Here is a 24,633-nt window from a genome sequence, read left to right on the forward strand (position 1 = left end):
AGAGCAATTATCAGGTATGTAGACCTCGGGAGTCCATAGAAAAACTTTATAACCCAATGCACAATGACAACAGCACATGCATGTTGGCCCCAAAATGTCAAAGTACTAAAAAGCTTGACAGATTTTTTTATAGTCCTAAACCACAATAAAAAGGTAAATATCAGCTTCCCGAGAGAATGTAAACTTGGGAACTACCCTAAAACACTTTCAAAACAATAACTAGCTGGAAAAGGAATTGTAGTCGTGGCATATCATCCCATGCTAGATAAAAAAACACAACAATCTAATAGTACTGCCAAGTGATGTTTGTACAACCCAAGGAATAAGGTTAGAAAAATAAAATAGTATATATGGAATTTGTTCATAAGCCTCCTAAATTCCTGAGCGTGCCATCTTCAAAATGTCGTAAAGAGTCACTGAGTTTTCAAAAAACTATTCATGTTAGAGACATAACAAAAGTTATGCTTTGTGGGGGTCTGAGTGCTGAGACCCCCACTGATCCCTAGAACGAGATGAGAGAAGAGCTCTCATAGCTCTCTTCTCTCTGCAGAGGATGGAATCGAGACGGGACCATAGACTTCTACTGAGCCTGTCACCTGCAGTGAGAAGAGAGAGTGATAAACAAGAGCTTCTCTCTTCTCGCTCTAGCGATCGGTGGGGGTCTCAGCACTCAGACTCCCACTGATCAAAAGTTTTTTGAAAACTCAAGTGACCCATAAAAAGATCCATCAGAAAAAGCTAAGTATAGAAGAATGACTTTCAGAAGAGATTCATCTGGAATGATCAAAACCATTTACTAATCTCACTGTACATCAACTCAGGCTCTTAGTAAATGGGCTCTCTACATATCAACTTTTATGTATACTATTCCGTTATGCCACAGACATAGTAGAAGTAAGCGTTCAACGTCAGTGACAAAGGGGGACACACGTTACATATTCTAGGGTTTGAAAAGCCCAGATTTACATCAGGTTGAGAGGCCTACCATACTCCTGCCATTTATATTTGTTTATCAAAATTTGCTGTATACTGTAACAATCCCATATGGATGCCTTTTTGCTATAAAAAAAAAAAAAAAAAGCCTGATACCTTGTTAACGCAAAACAACGATACAAGTGGTTGGCTGAAATAAAGAAGACATGGCTGTCTGTTTCCCAAAACAGCACCGCTCTCATCCACAGGCAGAATACAGTATTGCAGTTCAGTCTCCCTCACTTGGAGCTGAGCTGTAATATCACACACTTTGGTCCCCCCTTTTTTCTGCTGAGCTGTAATATCACACCTAGACCATGGACAAAGGCGTTTACTTTCAGGACAAAAGTAGGCAAACAAAAAAATAACTTTGCATAGACAAATATAGTTGTTTTCTTTCTTTAAAGAGGACCTGTCATATTTTTTTTTCAAACCTAATACTTCTTGCTGTTGTCTCTCCTAAGGAAATTCCAGATTACCCCCCGCCCCAATAGGTCCCTCTGTTCAAGCGCATTGCCCTACTCTGTATTCTGGCACCTAATATGCCATTGACTAGCAAAAGGTACCAGGAGGAGGAGATCTCTGCTCTCCTCAGTGGACTGCTTCTTCTCCCTGGCTGTGATGCTGTTCAATAGGTGCATACTTCACGGCCAGGGAGTAGATGTCCTGTTATCGTGAGATTTACCAAATCTCTTGAGAACAGACTACAGAACCAAGTAATTCCCGGTCCCGCGTAGTTCCCGGTCTCTTCTTTAATGATGAACTACCGGCTAAAGGTCCCGCGTAGTTCCCGATCTCTTCTTTAATGATGAACTACCGGCTAAAGGACCTTTGGTGACGTCAGATCACATGCTCCAATCACATGGTCCATCACCACGGTGATGGTCCATGTGATTAGAGCATGTGATCTGAAGTCACCACAGGTCCTTTAGCCGGTAGTTCATCATTAAAGAAGTAAAGAGACTGGGAACTACGCGATCAAGAGGAGAAGGTGAGTTAATTTTTTAATTTTTTTAACCCTCAATTGATCACCTACTAAGCATTCTGTATTTAGAATGCTATTATTTCCCCTTGTTTCAAGGGTTTCAAAATAATAACATCTACACAACACCGAACCCAAACCTGAACTTCTGTGAAGTTCGGGTCTGGGTACCACAGTCGGTTTTTTATCACGCGCGTGCAAAACACATTGCAATAAAAACTGAACATCAGAACGCAATCGCAGTCAAAACTGACTGCAATTGCGTACCTAATCGCACGGGTTTGCCGCAATACACCGGGACGCATCCGGACACGCCTGTGTGAACCCAGCCTTGGGTCTCATGCACACGGCCGTTGTTTTGGTCTGCATCTGAGCCGCAGTTTTGGCGGCTCGGATGCGGACCCATTCACTTCAATAGGGCCACAAAAGATGCGGACAGCACTCCGCGTGCTGTCCGCATCCATTACTCCGTTCCATGGTCCGACAAAAAAAAAGTCCTATTCTTGTCCGTGCTTTGCGGACAAGAATAGGCAGTTATATTAAAGGCTGTCCGTGCTGTTCTGCAAATTGAGGAACGCACGCGGACGCCATCCGTGTTTTGCGGATCCGCGATTTGCGGACCGCAAAACACACAACGGTCGTGTGCATGAGGCCTTACTCTGTTGATCAACCGTGACAGACTGGTTGGTCAACTAGTCACTAGAAGCAATCAAAAACTGTTATGGAAGGTACATAGGAAATTTCTATAAAACTTGTCATTGTACAATAAATTAGATTTGCTGAAACAGGAATATGCCTTTAAGCACAGCAGATGACATGCTTTGTACAAGTTCATATATATTTTTTCCTCTAAAATGAAGTATTCTGGTTAGAAGTTGTACCATATCTACAGGATAGGTGATAACTGTTAGATCGGTGGCTGTCCAACTATCAAGACCCTCACAAAAACGAGAAAATAGGGGTCCCAGCTGATCATACAAGCTGCTGCTCCATTCATTCTCTACAGTACTTCGAGAGATTTTTGTTCAACCCGGTTCTTGGAATTGGTGGGGGTCCCAGTGGTTACACTCACCAATCTAACAGTTATACCCAATCCTATGGATACCCCTTTAAATTCAGTCACTGACCCTCATATCCGTCATCTCGTCCCCAGAAACTTTGGACAACAGCAAAAACTGTCTACAACGTTGAACCGGTCATGTGTTTTCTTCAATAAACTTTACTGAGATAGTTTATATGTTTTTATTTAGAAACTACGGCTTCAAAAATAGGCTGGAATCGCACACGCAATTTTTAGTGCAGTTTTCATACAGTTTTGTTTTAGCCAAAGCCAAATGTGGATTCAAAAGGAAAGGGAAAAATAAAGTACGGACTTACACTTCCCCTTCCTGCTGGGGCTACTTTGCATGAGGCTACTTGGCTGTGGTTCCTCAGTCAACAAGTGATTTGATATCAAATCTGCACGTAAAAAAAAAATTCTCCCTGGAAATTAAGCCGTGTGAATGTACTCTAAAGATAAAAATAGGTTTCTGGGGTCCTGGGTTCGAATCCGACCAAGGGCAACATCTGCATGGAGTTTGTATGTTGTCCTTGTGTTTGCGCGGGTTTCTTACGGGTACTCTGGTTTCCTCCAAAGACATACTGATAGGGAACTTAGATTGTGAGCCCCACTGGGGACAGTGTGATGCTAAGGTCTGTAAAGCGCTGAAGATTATAGCATCGCTATATAAGTGAGTATAATAAATCTAGAAAACTTACGGGAATACAAAGAGGCACAATGCTCACGTTTATACATGCAGATCTCAGGCATCACTCAGCGAGCTCGGATCTGCACTTCCTCTTAATTTCATCTACTAGGACTACTTTCTTTTTGGCTCGCTGCAGGCACACAAAACACCAATGTCTTCTGTAAATGGAGTCTAAAGCCCGAGGCTACAGAATTAATGCGGCTACATTCCTGACCCTGTCGGTTAATGTTTAATCAGTTACAACTGCTGTCTCAAAGGCACAAAAAGGTAAATACCCGCTGTACCCAAGTGTAATACAAACAGCCATATACGTACAGTAGGACGAGATATATCATACAAGAGATAGGATATGCAGAGTTACATCCTTATAACAACTACTCCCTGGGGTATAGTAGTCATACGGGTAACCAAATTAAACACATGCTGAATAGACTTCTTGCCCATTCACACAATCTAGCACCTGAGACCTAGGACATTTATCCTGCCTTTCTTCCCCGGATTTTCTGCGTATTCCCAGGGAGGCAATGGATACTTATCATCTATTCGGCACGGCTATACACAATGGAGGAACACTGTCGGAGGACGTCTGCAAAAGTGGAATGTAATTTAAACCATAACTAGAGTCTTCCTTGAAAATTCATTTTCTGGTTAGACGTACTGAACAAAATAATCCTGCGAGTACGACAACCGCAAACACGGACTAACTGCTTCCTTTGTCTTTCAATACATATTACAAATGAATGGCTATGAGAAGACGCAGGCACAATTTATTACAGGCATCCAGCAGGGAGACACGAAGACTCCGAAAAAAAAAAAAAGGAGATGTAGAATATTAAAAAGAAACAACTTACGGGGGCTCTGTGCACATGACAGTCATGGCTTCTGTTCTTAAAGGGAGCCCTGACAGCTTTAATGGATATATTTTCTAATGGCAGATTTCAACAGGGTCCGTCAGGACGACAATGCAACTTGTATTGCTCTTTCTGTCAAAGCAATGGGAATGTGATGGAACGAGTACATCACCGGTGTGAAGAGTCTGGAGGGGCCCATACACCTTCAATGTTTCACCCAAATCCCTCATACACATACGCACACACACATACTCTGTTCATACACTTCAGTATGCGTTTTAGTAAGAGAGGAGAAAAACGCTGCCAGGCGCATCTGGTGGCGACTTATCTCTCAGCAGAACAAAAGGATCAGGTGTTGGCATCCGCTCCCCGACTTCATCCGCTCCCCATACATTACATGCTACATGCACACACACTTCAGTGTTTCATGACCGTTTTTCTATCAACCATTTGTGCATCCATTTTCTATCCGTCTGTCGCGGTCGTTTTGCATCCATTTTTAATGGTCATTAAAAATAGATGAATTTCATTGGCTTTTTCTCTTTACATCCCAACCCCTGCATGCCCTCAATATATATTATGCTCTCTACAGTGCCCCGTGGACATCAAATGACCCCCATAGTGACTCCTCCAGTATGAATAATTGCCCCCTCAGTAATATAGATAGAGAGAGATAGAGATTATATATATATATATATATATATATATATATATATATATATATATATATAGATAGAGAGAGATACAACCACCCCAGCCTCATCCACTACACTCACTCCTCACTGCGCTCCCAGCATGATCATGTGACATCATCACAGTGGGAGTGCAGGTCCTGCTGCATCCAGTGGGGAGAGAGAGTTTGACGAGTGAGTGTCCCCACACGTTTTACGTTAACTCCAAAAAATACCCTTGTAGCCGTTTTAAATGGCCGTTAGACGGTGCACTCCTGTCTATAAGGCTGCTAAAATGGGCCCATTGATTTCAGTGGGGTCAGTCTGGTCATGTGAATAGCCCCACTGACTTCAATTTGTTGTAAAAATGGCCATGTCATGGTCGTTACTTAAACAACCATCACACGGCCATTTTTCATGTTCCTGTGAATGAAGCCTTAGGAACTCCGGCAGGCTGTTCGTGCGGGTGAACAGCCCGTCTGATTCGTGCTGCCGCTAGTGCACGCGTGCCCCCGCACTACCACTCCGGCCCCTTTGACTACAATGGGGGCGGGCCGGAGTTCCGGCGGCAGCACGGCAAACATGCCAAGAGGCGGCCGGAATAAAACTACGACATGTAGAGCACATGCAGAGGACTCTTCCATTTAAAGGTCACAGTCCTTAAAAGGTCCATTCACCAGACCGTAGTTTTGAGTCCACATCCATTTCGCAATTTTGCGGAACGGGTGCGGACCCATTCATTTCAATGTAAAAATATAGAGCATGTGCTATTCTTGTCTAAAATTGCGGACAAGAATGGGCATTTTTTATCATAGGGCTGGCCGTGTGCGTTTCGCAAAATGTGGAACGCAAACAGCCGGTATTTGCGGACCGCCAAACACTTACGGTCGTGTGAGTGTAGCCTTAAGGTCACAATCTAAAGTGTGGGCTCTGCTGAAAAATATTTTTCCCCGATTTGCCTCTATTAAAACCTAGGTGCGTCTTACGGGCAGGCCCGTGTACTTTTTTTTTTTTTTTTTACTAATTTGATCCTTTAAAGTCTATGCATATGCCACTGAATCTGAATACCTTTTTTCATCATCAAACACGTTTCTACAAAATAAGCATGGATTATTTATTTTTTAATCAGACTCAGATTGCTGGAAGCTAGACCTGTTAATAGACCCCATAACAGGATCCATGTACCGTAATTGTGGTATAATATAGGCAGGATGTACAGGTAGAGGTGTAAGAATAAATTCATCTCAGCAAATATCAAGTTTTTACAAATGTTTACATCTCAATAGCAATGATTTCCATGGAGGCAGTAATTATTGAACACTTCTGTGTGTCGCACCCTCCGTCTCTACAGTGACTACCTCCCTGATCTTGGCTCCAGTTCAATCTCAGAGTTTCACTACAGCAGGGACGGGTTTTGCATCACTCTACCAGCCATCCACACCTCCACCCACAGTACTATGATTCAAGAAGGACCTGGAGTAGAAAACACCTGGCACGCCAGACATAGTGAAACCTCCATGAAGAGTTGTGCAAAAATCAGTTTTTTTTGACAAACCCCCCTGACTTGGACCCGTTAAGAAAAGATTACTTACCTGCTTCCCTGGCACTTGGAAACCTGGAAGCAAGTGTTCAATATCCCTATAGCATCAGAGGAGACATGATGCACTGCTCATTTTCCATTGGGATGTCCGTGTAATACACGGACATGCTGGGTCCTCCACAGCGAGAGACACTCTTTTTAGCACTCTCGTGTTTGGGTAGTAGATTGTGGTTCCACATGGTCTATTAACTTCTCGTTAGATAATGTCCAATTAAATATTGATGTGGCTACCTTAACCCAATATCCACATTAACCTGGCTGCAAGTTTATCCACCGCCAAAATACACATTAGTTCACCATGCCAGTTTTGTCATCAGTGTAGCCAATGACGTCACCTTCCACGATGCAGCAAATCAAGAATGTGAAGGAAATATTTAATAACTCCCTTTAGAGATGGGCACTGCTCTTCATCTAGTAGATCCTGAACCAACCTAACAGGAAAAAAAGGAATTTCACCAAAGAGAAAGCGATGTTGCGTAAGGGGACCTGGGAGGTCATTCAGCTGTAATGCTACGTGAATAATGGGATTTACATGCTCCACCTACACAAGCTTCTCTCCGTGGGAGGCTCATGACCCAGTGGTACCTCTTCAATTCCATAATGCCTGACTACAGCTACAAATTGCACATTTTAAAACCGCTTATTTTAATCCCAGCATGGCTCGTGAATGTTGTTTACATGCAATCATTTGCAGAGAAGCATAGCTCTGTATACGCATTTAGGCTAGGGTTACACAACAGCTGACAATCAGGGTAAAACTGCTGAGGAAATGCAACTTCCTGGTCCAAACTTTTATGATAGACACAAGGTGGCTTGAAACTTTTTTCCTCTAGGGACTAAAGGCACCCATACACATTTAAAAGGGGTTGTCTGGATTCAAAGCTGAAACTGGACCCAACCTGATCTGTACTCCTTTGACACAGGAGGAAGACGTCACCGACTCTAATGAGTGGTTTTTAGTCCTGCCCTAGCCTGTAAAAACAGGCTTTTTCAGCGCTAAAGACCACCCATTAGTACCTCCGCCTAGATTTACCCATGGAGAGCCCGGTATGTCACCAGATCTCAAGAAAATTCCCCTGCCCTGCACGATTCACGGCAAGGGGGTGCATCGGAGCGTGAAAAGCTCAGATGCTCCACTCATTCATGGTGAATGAGTTCAGATCGGGTTGTGTCCGGGTTCTGCTCTGAACCTGGACAATCCCTTTAATGGTTGTCAGCCAAACGATTATTGGGCCAACTGCTATCTCTCCTGACTCTCTCATACACAAACATTCGGCTCAGCAAAACGTGTGTGTGTGTAATCAATAGGGAGACGGGAGAAAGCCATTGCCAGACACCTCTGGACATGGCTTATCTCCCGGGAGAACAAAAGGATCGGGTGAAAACATTTTTTCGCCCCATTCCTTCTGTCCCCTGGTAACATCAGTCGGGGGTTGAGTTTGGAGTTCCTCATAGCCATGGTTTGGCTGACAATACACCAATGTATATAAAAGGTACCTTAAAGCTAGGGCTACACAGTAACATGCAGACTGTGAGGTTGCACCGGGACACCGCATCTCATGATTGTCAATGAGGTGGCGCTGCAAACTGTGAAGGCAACACAATTGTCGAAAATGATCCAACAGTATTGTAAAAAGGTCAACATTTTTCAGACATCGCCTATCCTGCAAAATCTTTATGGTGGGACACCCCTTCTAAAGAACACAGTGGCTCAATAGTTAGGACTGTGGACTTGCACTACTGGAATCCTGGGTTCAAATCTGACAAAGGCCAACATCTATAGAGACTTTGAATGTATTGTGTGGGTTTCACCTGGGTACTCCATAGGCTCCAAAATCAAACTGAATTGTTAATTGGCCATAACATGTGAGGAACATCATATTACACGTGTATTTGACAACACCGCTTTCAAACAAAAAAAATTCTGAATAAAGATTAAATTTATGTAATGCATATTACGAGGGGCTTATTTCTGGGGGTTCGGTACTTTATATCTAGTTTTACTGATACATACTGAAACATTTGCCCTTTCAATAAAATTACCTTTTTAAAACAAGCTGCAAACAAAGATTGGCCCCCGGAAATAACTCCGTCCCACACTAGGTAAACAGTTCAACTAGAATACTTCCTTTCAACCCTGAAAGGAAAAGTGCACAGGACATAATGGCAGATAATCATATGGTGCTTTACCTCTCCACTGAGCAGAAACTGAAGTTCTTTATGTACTGAGCACCTGGCGGGCTTCCCCCATGTAAATCACTGTGTATTCAGGAACTGAGAACATCCTGGAAATCTGAAGGCTACAACCTGATAATAAGGCTCCGGGAGAGGGAATAGACCACAGAAATTCTCTACACATGATAGAAAGAGGTCATAACTGCTATGAAATCAGACTAAATCGCATGCTATCATTACATTTGTCTCACTAAGAGAAGGGGTTAAAAGAGCTGGACAGAGGACCCCACCGTCAGCCAGTGAATGTACAGGATATCCATTAAATATACACCAAAATAGCTGATGTCAAGAGATCACTCTATAAAACTCTCCATACCAGGGTTTGTGTGGGCTGTATGCGGTACCTTGCATCCAGCTGGAAAGGACAAGTAGGAGGAATATTTTGAGTTGTAATCTGCTGTCAGAAAAAACCCCCCCACAAGATTTCTCAGCAATACTACACTCAAATGTACTTTTTTCCAGGATGTCAGGCATAGAATACCAATACTCCCCTCCTACTGAAGCGTTAACTCTTGATGGGTATCTTCTAGAGGCCTTTGTTTAAAGGGGTTATTCGAGATGTGCCACAATCGGCATACACTATGTACAAATCTATACAGTCATAAAGTGTCAATCTCTACTAATTTAGTATTATGGTCAAAGTAGCTGAGATTGAAACAACCAGCATATGCGGTGGCCAGGTGGCTGGGGTTTCAGAAACAGCTGGGTGGGCAGTACTACCCCGTTTCCATAACTCTCATAGAAATGAATGGGAATACCTTTTTAAAGGGGTTATCCAATGATTAATGTAAAAAATTAAAATCAGCCATCATAAAGGACATGAGGTCATCTTTCTAACAAAGCTAGAACCAGCCCTGTACCTCACATGGATCCAGAGATCTCCACATTCATTGCTCTGATTTATATCAAGCTGACAGCTCAAGGAGGCGTGTCTCAGCTCTCCCTATCACAGCTCAGGGGAGTGTCTTTTCTGCTACAGTTAAGGGGGCGTGTCTCAGCTCTCCCTATCACAAGGTAAGGAGGCGTGTCTCAGCTCTCCCTATCACAGCTCAGGGGAGTGTCTTTTCTGCTACAGTTAAGGGGGCCTGTCTCAGCTCTCCCTATCACAGCTCAGGAGGCAGTTGAAAGATGAAACATGTGTGGGCTTCTCAGTGAGCAGGACAAGGAAATAAGAAAACAAACTGCAGGTGGCGCTATACAGATACAGATTATTGAATAACTCAGTGGCTATGCTAAATCTTCAATTACATGTAATTACAATAGTTTTCAGATCCAGGTGCTAGTTTGAAAACTGTCGAATATTTTTTCATGGGACAACCCCTTTAAGCTACTGGAGAGCAGGCCTTACAGTGCTAAGACATTATTCTGTAGTACTGAGGAAATACTAAACTGCTACCAGTACTCAATGCTACCTGATACTTCACATTGACATGTAAGGGATTGCAGTACTGCCCAGACAAGTTATATTTTTAATTATGCTGATAAACCCAAAGTGAATGTCTTGGCATGCATGATTTTCATGACCTATCCTCTTAGGATTTTGTGTTATGTGAAATCGAACGCTGCCGATGATACCTAAGAATTCAGAAGACCTGTTGAGGAGAGGCTCTGAAGACCACGTAAGTTACAGAGAGCGTCATGCCTCCTGTAGACAGTACTTATCACCTTGGCAGGAGAAGTGTTTAGCGACTCTACACTTGCCATGGACGTGTCTTTAGTCCAACTCACACCCAGTAAACCTTAATAGAAATATTCTCAATAGGAAAGGACAGTGCTAAATAATTTCAAGGGATTTTATGTGAATAAGGCGATGAGAAGGGGTCAGAAGGGGCACTCCGACGGTCTGCAGCCACACAGCAAACGGCACTGCGTGTTCGGATACCTTTCTACCATAGGCAGCATTATGCTCAGTATGACTTATCACACGTATCACACGCTTAAATTGACATTTCTAAAAAACTTGGCAGCAATGTAACCCGCTCTCCAGTGATGAGATGCCCCATTCATTCTCCATACACATAATGGAAATTTCAGCCCTAGGACTCTGGGTCAGTGAGGAATGTAAGGAAAATAAACAGGCAGAGCTGCATTCATGACTAAATATAGTCCTGCTTCATACGGATTCAATCAAATGTCCAGAACTGCCTGGAAATCAGCTGCAGAAGGTGTCCTATAAGGACAATGGTTACATTAGCACTAGCAATCATTTATGTGCAAGTACCAACCTTATGCTGGCTGTACAACCCAACATCCTGATTTCAAGGGTATACCATCTAATGTCTATGGAGACCGCCCTAATTCTAAGCATTCAGCTGTTTGGGTCAGCTTTTGAAACACTGGAGGTGCAGATCTTAAATGAATACCCTAGGGAACAAAAAAAAAATATTAGGATACTTTTAAAGGGGTTGTCCACTTTTTCCTATTGATGACCTATCCTCGGCAGGGGTCCGACATCTCCCCGATCAACTGTTTGAAAAGAATGCAGCGCTTGTACGAGCACTGCCTTCTCTGCTCTGTTTACCTTCTTGCCGCAGCAATTGCAGTGGTGAGCAGTGTAAGTACAAGTATGGAGGCCCCATTCACGTCTATGAGACTGGTTCATCTTTTCAAGTGAATAGGACAGAGCCGGCCTATAGAAGTGAATGGGGATGCCCTAGTTGTAGTCACACTGTTCACCACTGCAATTGCTCCGGAGAGCAGATAAACAATACAGAGAAGGCAATGCTCCTACAAGCGCTGCATTCTCTTCAAGCAGCTGATCGGCGGGGGTGTCGGGAGTTGGACCCACACCGATCTGATATTGATGACCTGTCATGGGAATAGGTAATCAATAATAAAAAGCGGACAACAAGGGCTCATTCACACAACCGTATCTGTTTTTGAGGTTCGCAAATTACAGATGCGACAAACATGGACACAAGCCGTGTGCGTTCTGAATTTTGCGGATCGTATCATCTTGTGTAGAAATGTCTATTTTTGTCCGAGAATAGGACATGTTCTATCTTTTTTGCAGGGCCACGGACAGCAGCATGGATGTGGACATCACACGGTGTACTGACCGCATCTTTTACAACCCCCATGAAATGAACAGGTCTGCATCCGGGTGCATTTACACCGGTAATTGACCTGCCGTGTAGATTTAGAAGTTCACAGAAAGCCAATTGTTTGTGCAGTTTTTGTGTGCAGATTTCTTTCTTTGCAAAAACTGAAAGTACCACACGTGGTTATTGGTGTGGAGTTGATGTGGAATCTATGTTTTGAAATCTGCACTTGTGTGCAGGCAGATTACCTGGAACGAGCGCTTGTACATTCACGATAATCGGCCCTGCCATTACACAGGCAATTAGCAGAAAAGGACCACTTGTGTCTGATAATTGCCCGATCATTTACATGCAGCAATCACCTCCTCTGCGTGGGGGACAAGGGATCACTACTGCGATCACTTGTCCCTATACCAATTCATTGTTTCTGGGCAGCAGATCCCTGTGAACACAGAACGATCGGCAGCCCAGAAAATACGTTGTTGGTGTTCACATCGAGGGTGCTTTCATGTCACAGATACTTTTACGACAGTTTCTCATTCATCTACTAATCGGTGGCACCTTTACACAGGGCAATAAACAGAAATAAGCGTTCCTAGGAATACTCCTACCTGATAACTGCCCTAATCGTCGGATTGTGAACAGGGACTTTTAAAGTTCAACTTTAACAGCTGTCAGTCCAGTCCTGCCGAAAACAGCAAGTTTGAAAGTCAGCCTATCTGTGGTACCGAGAATGAGAACAGCTATCTAAGGTCAAGTCCACATCACTGATCAGAAGAACAGAAACATAATCCTTTATTTCGAGCATCGGTTACGATCAGTTTGTGTCGGTTCAGTCAGAGATCAGTTATTTTTTAAAGCAGAAAGTCCTACATGCCGTACTTTTTCTCCCATCAAAAATAACTAACACAAACTGATGCATATCACAAGTGATGCTCAAAGGCTAGGTTTACATTAGCGTTTAGATCTCTCTACATTCCGGCACTGCTGGAAGCTAAATCGTCGTCGTCCTTTAACTATAATTGCGAATGATGGAGATCCAGCCACAATCGGACGAAAACCATTGCATGCAAGCCTAACAGATCCATTTTTTTCTGATCCATCAGAAGAACATAAAACTAAACGGAGATGTGAACTCAGCCATATCCCCACCTAATATTGAGAGGGAACAAGGATCTACTCAGATAAAATTCATTTTGAAAAAGTGGTATCCTCTCGCCCCCCCAAATAATAAAGGGGAATCCTCCCCCACTGCCGTATTTATGAAGTCATGTGGATTGCATCCTTGTATAAAAACATCAGTCTATGGATGAAAACATACACTTTAGGCCGCAAACCAGTACATATCTTGTGCTGCTTTCAGGCGAGTAGTGTATATAACTGCATACAGTCTAAGTAATTCTGGTGTGCAACATTTTAACTCATTCCCTTCAAGGAAAATAGAACATAAAACATATGGCGAATGAGATCGATCGGGTTCCTGTATTCTTTTAAGAACCAGTTGGATCACTCCAGGAGCCAACCTACATTGTTTAGTTGCTTCAAAAATAAGAACATCCAAAGACATCAACAGCCTAGCTCGGGGCATTTTCCCAGCTTTCTGATTTATACCTTTGTTACATCTCAGACCAGAGAGTGTACCCTCTGAGCCACAATCTGACTTGCACTGAGGAGAATAATCTAAGGGACACTCTGGTTTTCACCCTTTAACCTAGGGAGATGTGGACTTTGCTGCAGGGTTTCCCTCAGCAGTGTTCCCCCAAGTACTCGGAGACTGGCAACTGTAGAGCAGTGTAAATAGAAATAGGCTGGAGATAGGCAACCGGAAGTCAATCCAAGTAGAGGTAACATCCCAGAAAACAGTCCAGACAAGAATCTGGGAGGTTAAGCAGGAAAGTGGTCAAAAATAAGCCAAAGTCTGGTATCAGAGATGAAGACCAAAACAACATAACAACTGGACCTGAAAAGGAACTACCTGTGACATCCAACAAGCTGAGGTTGCTTTCAATAGCCACCTGGTCTGCTGTCACCTTCTAGCGCCAAATAGTAAAGCCACAGCAGAAGTCTGGGACAGGAAGGGACTGCACACATTTATTGCCTAGAAGTGGAATCACCCGTAGAGGCACGAATCATGGCACAGTAAGCAACAACTACTGTATACTCATGGCTGTCCGTCTCATATCCTTTGTTATGGTCACTGTTTATATGGCACCAACATATTTTTCAGAGTGGACCTGTTAAGACAAGCCATACAGATAAGATCGTTCCCCGTTTACCCCAATCTCTCCCTTCAGGGCACAGTTATGGGGCCGTTTACACACAGTTGACAGCTGTCTAATTTGACACACTTTGCCAATATTACTCTAATCAAAAAGCTGGTTTTACTACTGTAACCAAAGACAAGGCACAGAGCGGAGAAAGGACATTAAAACCTCAGGGAAAATAAGTCAGAACAGAACTGACTATCATTTAGGGTAATCCTGTAATTAGGATAAATGTGTTTTGTTTTTTTTGTCCCTTAGGCCAGCAATCAATATGTCCTCTATGTCTAAATGCATGATGAAGAAAATACTGAAGAACCTCCAAAGAAAAGATGTGTACCTCTTCCACGTTTTAGAAGACCCCGTCTTGGTTTTTCGCTTTGATATTCTAATGTAAAATAGCGAGAGCCTGAAAGTGGTCTTACAGTATATTACACGACACCCATTTGTATCAGCCGATCACCAGGGTTCCATCAGCCAGACACAGAAAAACATGTTATAGAGCAGCAGAAGCGAGCAGATTGATATATCTCACTATACACACAATGCTATCAATCACTGATAACACAACCACAAAAAATGTGGATCAGATTCGGACCTATTCATTTCAATGGGGCTACAAAATATGTACAGGGCCGGTATCCGTGTTTTGCAGATCGGCTGTTTGGGGGCCGCACAACACATATGGTCGTGTGCAGGAGGCCAAAATGATGCAGCCATTCTGCAGTTATTAATGATAGTGAAGCCAACAATGAGGAAACACAATGGGTATTAACCAGAGGCGGCACCTTGCATATAGGTTTTATGATCGCACATAATACATGGAGGACACCTACACAAATAAGGCTACTTTCACACTTGCGGCAGTGTGATCCGGCGGGCAATTCCGTTGTCGGAACTGCCCGCGGGATCCGCCGCTGACTGAAAGCATTTGTGAGACGGATCAGTCTCACAAATGCTTTGCAAGGACGGATCCGTCTCTCCGCTTGTCAGGCAAGTCTCCAGTTTTTTTCGCCGGAGATAAAACCGTAGCATGCTACGGTTTTATCTTTTGCCTGATCAGTCAAAACGACTGAACTGAAGACATCCTGAACGGATTGCTCTCCATTCAGAATGCATTGGGATATGCCTGATCAGTTCTTTTCAGGTATAGAGCCCCTGTGATGGAACTCTATGCCGGAAAAGAAAACCGCTAGTGTGAAAGTACCCTAAGGTGACTGAGCACACCGTAGGGATGTCTTATAACCACTGTCCAGACCCAGCGAACTGATGTATAGGAGAGGTCTATGGACATGAGTGAAGTACTCGCCTCAAGCTGGCAGGCGGCCAGATGGCACATGAGGCGTTATATACTGGAAATACTGCTCTGGTGAGAAGAGTGGAACGCGCTGTTTTCTAGCCGTCACTCACAGGTATCACCGTCTGGTTCGCCATCCACCGCTCTATAAATAGAGGATGACTCACAATATACTGTTCCCGTTGGTATGAAGCAGAAAATCACCTCCAATGTGTCTGGTTTGACAGCAGGATCCCGACTTTAAATACGTCTTCTAATCTGCATAACAGGTGGGAGTAGTGAACCTACCTACAGCGGTAGAAGAGTTTAGTGCAGCACATCAAAGTGCGGAGGAAGCATTCTCTAAGACCTCTATCGCACCGGCAAAGCGTGAGGACAAGGGCACTATATGAACAATGCCAGCTGCTAGGTCTACATCTATGGACTTTGTGAGGGCCCTGATTTTTAGTACATAGCACAGGTATCAAGATTTTGGATCTGCTTAAGGCCTCATGCACACAACCGTTGTGTGTTTTGCAGTCCGCAAATCACGAATCCGCAAAACACAGATGGCGTCCGTGTGCGTTCCGTAATTTGCGGAATGGCACGGACAGCCTTTAATATAACTGCCTATTCCTGTCCGCAAAGCGCGGACAAGAATAGAACAGGTTATATTTAGTTTTTTTGCAGACCACGAAACGGAGCAATGGATGCAGATAGCACATGGAGTCCGGGCCGCCAAAACTGCGGCTCGGATGCGGACCAAAAGTACGGCCGTGTGTATGAGGCCTAATTATGAGTTAGACTGGGGCTAGGGTTACATGTTCAGTTTTTGTTGCAGTAAAATAAAGCAAAGAACAAAAAAAAATAAAGAAGTATAGTAAAAATGGCTGCATTTTTTTTTTTTACAATGATTGCAGTTGGTTTTTAGAAGAGAAACAATTAAAGGGGTTTTCTAGGGGTAGAATATGGATGACCTATCCTCAAAATAGGTCATCAGTATCTAATCAGTGGCGGCTGACTCCTGGCACCCCCACCCATCAGCAGGTAGAAGAGGCCGCTCACCAAGCACCGCATTGTGTAGCAGTTGTGCTTGATACTTCAGCCCAGGCCTATTCACTTGAATGGGACTAAGCGGCATAAAGGCCATGTGACTGATGAAGGTGATGTCACTGGCCTAAGAAGAGGCTGCAGCGCTCACCAGACTGCTGCAGCCTCTTCAAACAGCTGGCGTCAGAACCCCACAAATCAGATACGGACGATATTGATACTGATTCCTGAAGATAACGCATCATTATTGAACTCCCGGGAAACCAGCAAAGGGGTCGTTGCCCCTACCCCTAGAGGTTCAGCTTTCTCTGCAACTGCAAAACTCTATCATTTTAACAAATTTATTGGAAGAAATGTATCAAAACCGGTGTAAAGTAGAACTGGCTTAGTTGCCCATAGCAACCAATCAGATTCCACCTTTCATTTTCCACAGCTCCTTTGTAAAATAAAAGATGGAATCTGACTGGTTCATACAGCCAACTAAGCCAGTTCTACTTTACACCAGTTTTGGTAAGGCTCCTGCATACAGTAGGCTCATATTTATAAAAAATAAATAAATTGGCGAGTCCGTTTAAAAAAATAAAATAAAAAAAAACGCGCTTAGGGTACTTTTACACTTGCGGCAGAGGATTCCGGGAGGCAGTACCGTTGCCAGAACCAAATCCGGATGCAAACTGATGGCATTTGTCAGATGGATCCGGATGCGGATCCGTCTGACAAATGCATTGAAATACCGGTGTCATCCGGAAAAACGGATACGGTATTAATTTTTTTCGCATTTTTAAAGGTCTGAGCATTCACAGACCGGAAAGCCGGATCCGGCACTAATACACTTCAATGTAAATTAATGCCGGATCTGGAATTCCGTCAAGTAATCAGTATTTTTGGCCGGAGTGAAAACTGCAGAATGCTGCGGTATTTTCTCCGTCCAAAAAACGTAAGAGGGACTGAACTGATGCATCCTGAACAGATTGCTCTCCATTCAGAATGCTTTAGGATAAAACTGATCATTTTTCTTCCGGTATTGAGCCCCGAGGACGGAACTCAGCGCCGGAAAAGAAAAAAAGCTAGTGTGAAAGTACCCCTTAGAGGTGGGCGGACTCCTGGAAGCACATCACAGCTACAGGTCCATAATCCTAGTAGCTAAAACAAAAACCAGCAAACACATAGTCGTGAGGGAAGAAAAAAGACTCAACCCCCATGGTCCCGGAGTAAATGTGAGCAAAAAAACTCGGAGACAGAAGAAGTGGAAAATGTTATTCTGGAGTATTAATAGTGCGGCTTTCTTCTAATTTACTGCCTGTCTGGAAAACGTCATGTAGCGCGTCACCGGCCATTGCTGGACACAAGGTATAATACAGTGCAGCAGGGGGCCCATGTTTACTAAGGGCTTTTCTCTCAAGATGGCGGGCCGAACATTGACTACTGTGTGGAGTAAGTGAACCGGGCACTGACTAGGTGTACCCTAGGTCTAGGACACAACATGGTGCTGGCCAAATCTCCCGTCCTGAGAAGAGTCCGGTGACACCGAAAGCATTCTGTCAGGTGAGAAGAAAAAAAACGTAGGGCTGCTCTGGTACACGGTGTAACCCTTCAGCTGCAGACACGTTCTCCTGTGATAGATGTACTGCATGAAGCAATCTCACTAAAAACGCAGCCTCTAAGAACAAGCAAAACACATACACAACTACACAGGCGCCCGCAGACGCCACACAGGTGCGCAAACGGCACGCACACATACTTACACAACTGCATAAGAGGTATAAAGATACAGCATTTGTCATGTGTACAAAATGGTACACACCTATATATATTCTCCGCTCTAATAGAGCATGCCCTGGCATACACATATATAGCCTGCTTAGGAAGTGTCCATCGGTAATACCATATATCCTGGCACACAGATATATATACCCTGCGCAGGAGGCATCCAGCTCCAGTATCAGCAGTGTAGTGTACACCCTGGCACACACCATGTACCAGTCCCTGCATCCAGCTCCAGTATCAGCAGTGTAGTGTATACCCTGGCACACACCACATACTATGTACCAGTCCCTGCATCCAGCTCCAGTATCAGCAGTGTAGTGTATACCCTGGCACACACCACATACTATGTACCAGTCCCTGCATCCAGCTCCAGTATCAGCAGTGTAGTGTATACCCTGGCACACACCACATACTATGCACCAGTCCCTGCATCCAGTATCAGCAGTGTAGTGTACACCCTGGCACACACCACATACTATGTACCAGTCCCTGAATCCAGCTCCAGTATCAGCAGTGTAGTGTACACCCTGGCACACACCACATACTATGCACCAGTCCCTGCATCCAGCTCCAGTATCAGCAGTGTAGTGTATACCCTGGCACACACCACATACTATGCACCAGTCCCTGCATCCAGTATCAGCAGTGTAGTGTACACCCTGGCACACACCACATACTATGTACCAGTCCCTGCATCCAGCTCCAGTATCAGCAGTGTAGTGTATACCCTGGCACACACCACATACTATGTACCAGTCCCTGCATCCAGCTCCAGTATCAGCAGTGTAGTGTATACCCTGGCACACACCACATACTATGCACCAGTCCCTGCATCCAGTATCAGCAGTGTAGTGTACACCCTGGCACACACCACATACTATGTACCAGTCCCTGCATCCAGCTCCAGTATCAGCAGTAGTGTACACCCTGGCACACACCACATACTATGTACCAGTCCCTGCATCCAGTATCAGCAGTGTAGTGTACACCCTGGCACACACCACATACTATGTACCAGTCCCTGAATCCAGCTCCAGTATCAGCAGTGTAGTGTACACCCTGGCACACACCACATACTATGCACCAGTCCCTGAATCCAGCTCCAGTATCAGCAGTGTAGTGTACACCCTGGCACACACCACATACTATGTACCAGTCCCTGCATCCAGCTCCAGTATCAGCAGTGTAGTGTACACCCTGGCACACACCACATACTATGTACCAGTCCCTGCATCCAGCTCCAGTATCAGCAGTGTAGTGTACACCCTGGCACACACCACATACTATGTAGTATGTACCAGTCCCTGCATCCAGCTCCAGTATCAGCAGTGTAGTGTACACCCTGGCACACACCACATACTATGTACCAGTCCCTGCATCCAGCTCCAGTATCAGCAGTAGTGTACACCCTGGCACACACCACATACTATGTACCAGTCCCTGCATCCAGTATCAGCGGTGTAGTGTACACCCTGGCACACACCACATACTATGTACCAGTCCCTGCATCCAGCTCCAGTATCAGCAGTAGTGTACACCCTGGCACACACCACATACTATGTACCAGTCCCTGCATCCACTATCAGCAGTGTAGTGTACACCCTGGCACACACCACATACTATGTACCAGTCCCTGCATCCAGCTCCAGTATCAGCAGTAGTGTACACCCTGGCACACACCACATACTATGTACCAGTCCCTGCATCCACTATCAGCAGTGTAGTGTACACCCTGCACAGGAGGCCGCTGATACCCATCAGCACAGCATCACAGACACCCCCCGGGTCAGCAGCCCGTAAATCATCACCCCTGGAGCCCCCAGAAGAGAGGTCGTCCAGAGCGGTACTCACACTTCTCCTCCTTTGTTGCAGAGCAGGACGCACCGAGACAGGCTCCAGTCAGGTTTCCTCCCAGCCCCGCACAATCAGTACAAGGCTGTGCTCCGGCCGTGCTCCATGTAAACAGCTCCCGGATTGGCCGCTGTCAGCCGGCTGAAGTGATTGGGCCTCTGACACAGGACTGGGAGAGGCCACATCCATCCCTCGGAGCCGTCCTCTGTCATCCCAAACTGCAGGCAGCTGACGCGGGGAAACAATAGTGCAACTTCCCCATCCCCTCCCTCCCCCCATTACTGTGACTACATCTGTACACTCCGGCCATGACAGAGCTAGGGAGGGGGCTACAGGGGATATATAATAGAGAGGGAGGGGGCTACATGGGATATATTATAGAGAGGGATATATGGTAAATTATAGAGATGGAGGGGGCTACAGGGGCTATATTATAGAGAGGGATATATGGTAAACTATAGAGATGGAGGGGGCTACAGGGGATATATAATAGAGAGGGAGGGGGATACAGGGTTATATGATATATTATAGAGAGGGATATATGGTAAACTATAGAGATGGAGGGGGCTACAGGGGATATATAATAGAGAGGGAGGGGGATACAGGGTTATATGATATATTATAGAGAGGGATATATGGTAAACTATAGAGATGGAGGGGGCTACAGGGGATATATAATAGAGAGGCAGGGGGCTACATGGGATATATGGTAAACTATAGAGATGGAGGGGGATACAGGGATCTTTCATCATAACATAGAGAGGGAGGGGGATATGTGATATACTGTAGACAGAGAGGGGGATACAGGGATATATTATAGAGATGAATAAGGATATATGATATATTATGGAGAGGGAGGGGAATACAGGAATATACTATAGAGAGGGAGGGAGATACAGGGATATATTATAAACAGGGAGGAGGATACATACAGGGATATATGATATACTGTAGAGAAGGAGGCGTAACAGGGATGTATGATCATATTAAAGAGAGGGAGGGGGATACAGGGACATATGATATACCTTAGAGAAGGAGGGGATATATAACAGAGAAAGGATATATAATATACTATAGAGAAGGAGGGAGGTATATAACAGAAGCGATAGTTATACTATAGAGAAGGAGGGTTGTATAAAACAGAGGAGATATATATATATATGATATACTATAGAGAAGGAGTTGGTATATAACAGAGAAGGGATATATGATATAGAGAAAGAGGGAGGTATATAACATGGAAGGGATATATGATACAGAGAAAGATGGATGTATAACAGAAGAGATATATAATGTATAGCAGGAGGGGAGTATATTACAGAATGGATAGATATACTATAGAGAAGGAGAGGTGTATATAACAGAGTAGATATATACACCTATCTCCTTCTCTATAGTATTTAATGTATAACAGAGAAGGGATATATGATATAATGGAGGGGAGTATATAACAGAAATAAGGGATAGATATACTATAGAGGAGAGGTGTATATAACAGAGGAGATATATATGATATACTATAGAGAAGGAGTTGGTATATAACATGGAAGGGATATATGATATAGAGAAAGAGGGAGGTATATAACATGGAAGGGATATATGATACAGAGAAAGATGGATGTATAACAGAAGAGATATATGATATACTATAGAGAAGGAGTTGGTATATAACATGGAAGGGATATATGATATAGAGAAGGATGGATATATAACAGAAGATATATATGATATAGAGAAACAGGGAGGTATATAACAGATAAGGGATAGAAATACTATAGAGAAGGTGTTGGTAGATAACAGAGGAGATTGGGGTGCGAAAGTTTGGGCAACCTTGTTAATCGTAATGATTTTCCTGTATAAATCGTTGGTTGTTACGATAAAAAATGTCAGTTAAATATATCATATAGGAGACACACACAGTGATATTTGAGAAGTGAAATGAAGTTTATTGGATTTACAGAAAGTGTGCTATAATTGTTTAAACAAAATTAGGCAGGTGCATAAATTTGGGCACCACAAAAAAGAAATGAAATCAATATTTAGTAGATCCTTCTTTTGCATAAATTACAGCCTCTAAACGCTTCCTGTAGGTTCCAATGAGAGTCTGGATTCTTGTTGAAGGTATTTTGGACCATTCCTCTTTACAAAACATCTTTAGTTCATTCAGGTTTGATGGCTTCCGAGCATGGACAGCTCTCTTTAAGTCACACCACAGATTTTCTATTATATTCAGGTCTGGGGACTGAGATGGCCATTCCAGAACGTTGTACTTGTTCCTCTGCATAAATGCCTTAGTGGATTTTGAGAAGTGTTTAGGGTCGTTGTCTTGCTGAAATATCCAGCCCCGGCGCAGCTTCAGCTTTGTCACTGATTCCTGGACATTGGTCTCCAGAATCTGCTGATACTGAGTGGAATCCATGCGTCCCTCAACTTTGACAAGATTCCCAGTCCCTGCACTGGCCACACAGCCCCACAGCATGATGGAACCACCACCATATTTTACTGTAGGTAGCAGGTGTTTTTCTTGGAATGCTGTGTTCTTTTTCCTCCATGCATAACCCCGCTTGTTATGGCCAAATAACTCAATTTTAGTTTCATCAGTCCACAGCACCTTATTCCAAAATGAAGCTGGCTTGTCCAAATGTGCTTTAGCCCACCTCAAGCGGCACTATTTGTCCTGTGGGTGGAAAAAAGGCTTCCTCTGCATCACTCTCGCATGCAGCATCTCCTTGTGTAAAGTGCGCCGAATGGTTGAACGATGCAGTGACTCCATCTGCAGCAAGATGATGTTGTAGGTCTTTGGTGCTGGTCTGTGGGTTGACTCTGACTGTTCTCACCATTCGTCGCTTCTGTCTATCCGAGATTTTTCTTGGTCTGCCACTTCGAGCCTTAACTTGAACTGAGCCTGTGGTCTTCCATTTCCTCAATATGTTCCTAACTGTGGAAACAGACAGCTGAAATCTCTGAGACAGCTTTCTGTATCCTTCCCCTAAACCATGATGGTGAACAATCTTTGTCTTCAGGTCATTTGAGAGTTGTTTTGAGACCCCCATGTTGCTACTCTTCAGAGAAAATTAAAAGAGGAGGGAAACTTACAATTGACCCCCTTAAATATTCCTTCTCATATTTGGATTCACCTGTGTATGTAGGTCAGGGGTCACTGAGCTTACCAAGCCAATTTGAGTTCCAATAATTAGTTCTAAAGGTTTTGGAATCAATAAAATGACAACAGTGCCCACATTTATGCACCTGCCTAATTTTGTTTAAACAATTATAGCACACTTTCTGTAAATCCAATAAACTTCATTTCACTTCTGAAATATCACTGTGTGTGTCTCCTATATGATATATTTAACTCACATTTTTTATCGTAACAACCAACGATTTATACAGGAAAATCATGACGATTAACAAGTTTGCCCAAACTTTCGCATCCCACTGTATATATGATATACTATAGAGGGGGGAGGTATATGACATAGAAGTGAGATATTTATATATATAGAGAGAGAAGGAGGGTGTATATAACCTAGAAGAGATGTATGATATAGAAAAGGAGGGAGGTATATAAAATAGAAGGGATATATGATATACCATAGAGAAGGAGGGGGATGTATAACATATAAGTGATGTATGATATACTATAGAGAGGGAGGAGATATACTGGTACAGTATATATTCTCATACTATAAAGATTGAGTGGGCTACAGTGGATATATCCTCATACTATAGAGAGATAGAGAGGGTTACATATAATAAATAATCATACCAGAGGAGGGGGTATATAACATAAAAGGGATATCAGATATACTATAGAGACGGAGGGAATAAGAATATATATGATCCTACTATAATAGAGAGGGAGTGCCTACAGGGGAAATATGATCATACTATAGAGAGGGAAGGGGATACATGATATATATGATGTACTATAGCGGTGGTGTGAATACAGGGATAAATAATCATTCTATGTACAGAGAGGGGCTATGGGTGATACATGGATTATACTATAGTAAGGGAGGGGCTACAGGGGATATATGATCATACTATAGATAGGGAAGTGGATACAGAAGCTATATGATATTCTATGGAGAGGGAGGGGATACCGGGGTACATGATCATACTATAGAGAGGGAGGGGCTACAGAGGATATATGATATACCAGAGGGAGGGATATATGATCATACTATAGAGAGGGAGTGTCTACGGGGTATATATGATCATACAATAGAGAGGGAGTGTCTACGGGGTATATATGATCATACAATAGAGAGGGAGTGTCTACTGGGTATTTATGATCATACTATAGAAAGGGAAGGGGATATAGA

The 24,633-nt window shown here is 43.7% G+C and overlaps 1 protein-coding gene across 1 annotated transcript in view; it reads right to left on the bottom strand.

Moving 5' to 3' along the window:
* The window catches only part of CTTNBP2NL (CTTNBP2 N-terminal like), a 68,719-nt gene extending 48,257 nt beyond the window's left edge, over positions 1 to 20,462 (bottom strand). Inside the window, exon 1 of the mRNA XM_044283502.1 lies at positions 20,306 to 20,462. The gene's annotated coding sequence lies outside the window, so the exon portion shown is untranslated. The remainder of the gene's footprint in view (positions 1 to 20,305) is intronic.
* Between the last annotated feature and the right edge of the window lie 4,171 nt (positions 20,463 to 24,633).

The sequence above is a fragment of the Bufo gargarizans genome, chromosome 3 (assembly GCF_014858855.1).
Source record: "Bufo gargarizans isolate SCDJY-AF-19 chromosome 3, ASM1485885v1, whole genome shotgun sequence".
Lineage (NCBI taxonomy): Eukaryota > Metazoa > Chordata > Amphibia > Anura > Bufonidae > Bufo > Bufo gargarizans.